Source organism: Rhagoletis zephyria, unplaced genomic scaffold (assembly GCF_001687245.7).
Source record: "Rhagoletis zephyria isolate East Lansing unplaced genomic scaffold, Rhagoletis_zephyria_1.1 Rzeph_scaffold_07413, whole genome shotgun sequence".
In the NCBI taxonomy this organism is placed as follows: Eukaryota; Metazoa; Arthropoda; class Insecta; order Diptera; family Tephritidae; genus Rhagoletis; species Rhagoletis zephyria.
In genome coordinates, this window is record NW_016164496.1 from 1 (window position 1) to 2,097 (window position 2,097).

The following is a 2,097-nucleotide window of genomic DNA, read 5'->3' on the forward strand; positions in this document are numbered from 1 at the left end:
ATATAACGGTAATTTAGAGAAATACAAAATCTTCGATAAATCAGTAAATATTAAAGCTAATTTATTCAAAATTGATGCTTGCAACAATTCTTTACCTATAGTTGGGGTAATGATCTCCAGCGCAGAAAAGTGGGAAGCAGTTGCGAGATACGTGAAATTCGTACTCCGATGCAAACGAGAGGACGGTTGTCTACTGAGGACACCCGAATGAAATGCCCCTACAAAAGAGCGGCCCCAAGGCTCTAACAGCGCGCTCCTGCATCTGAAGACATGCAGAATTGCGGTGCCAGATGCGGGATTCTTGCGCGGGCGGTGGGAGTTTGGGTTTTAGTGGGTAGCCCAACACGCTTCGGTGGGAGTCCCACACTCGGGGAAGGTAGTATAGAGACTAGCGCCCCCGGCCAGTGCATAAAGCATTTCCCTCTCCTACGAAAAAAAAAAAAAAAGAAATCTGTACCAAAAAATACGTTTATGGTAAAATTTTGGAAAATGGGCGTGACACCGCCCACTTATGATCACATATATGCCTATCGGTAACCGTTCTTAAAATTTTTACCAAACTCGGTATTTTTATTGTGCTTGCCACATAAAAGCAAAACGTTGGAAATTATTGAAATTGGACTTACGGCCGCTTTTCATATAACGGTAAATTTCAGAAATGCTTGAAACTGCAATATTTCGAAATTTAAGGACGCTAATTTACTCAAAATTGATACACCCCGGCTTACCATCTAGCGGTAGCTTTCGGAAAGGTGAAAAACATATATTTAATACTTGCGCCGGGTATTTAATGTTCGGCTCCACCCGAAATTAAACTTTCTTACTTGTTAAAATATGAACTGTGCTGCAACAATTCTAGACATATTTTTTCAGTAACATCTCTTTTCATTTCCTGAAATGTGTTTTGTGCACGCACAGAGACTTTTTACAATTTCGTCCTATTTTATAGTTAAAACCCTCGCATTTATTGAATTTTATAGCAAATATTAACTTTTTCACTAATTTTTCCCCCACAAAATGTAAACGAACAATGCGTGCATAACGATTAGCAAACGATAGTGTCGTACTTATCCGTTTCTGCATCTTCTACGAGTTGCCGATAACTAGCCGATAACGACAAGTGTGCAGATCTACTTTGCAATGCATGTGCTCGGCTCAAAATTTCGGGGCGAGACGAATACGCAACAATGATTGGACGACAAGTGTGCAGATAGCCTTAGAGAACTGTCAAATCGAATTAAGAATATGCGCGCGGGAAAGGGTAATTCGCGATCGTAATTGGAGGATCGAACAAAGTAATTCCCGGTGTTGTAGATAAGCCGTAGTACCCTTCAAAAGGTGTTCACACGAGGCGATATTGCGTTCAACTCTCGCAGGGTTGCACGAAAAAAAGTTGAATGGCTAAATGTTGGCTGGCGACCAACTTTGTTGAAAGCGATTAGTTGAAAGGCCGTTCAACCAAAAGTGGAATGCAAAGTTGAACAATGCAAACGCCTTTTTATGGCGAATATTTTGATATTTTTTTATATTCTGATATTTTTAGCCATTCAATTTTTTTTCGTGCAACCCTGCGTGAGTTGAACGCAAAATCGCAGGGTGCAAAACTGAAAGACTAGGTAACGCCGCGTTTTCACAGGGAAAATTATTGCCTATCATATGTCATTTGGTTTGCCAGATATGTACAGTGTTGCCGTTTTAGCCCTTTGGTGGCTAAATTTGGCTACCAAATTCTTTTTTTGGCCACAAAAATTTGAAATTGCCCCTAGCCCTTTTTTTAGCCCTTTTCACAATTTATTCATCATTGACATTAAAATTTTTTATATGATTTTCATGAATTTAACTCTTCGCTCATAAAGCGAACGCTTTTCCTTTAAGGCAAATAAACTGTTCATTGTGTCGCTAGCTTAAGTGGTGGAATAAGTTTGTTTATCGGTTGCTTCTTTTACCTTTAAGTAACGCAGAAGTTGAAAGGACGTTTTCTATAATAAATTTCGTTAAAAATAAGCACAGAAATAAAATGAATTTTGCAATGTTAAACGCTTTATTAACTGTAAGATATGGCTTAAAAAATGTACAGAAATGTTGTCATGATTTTGA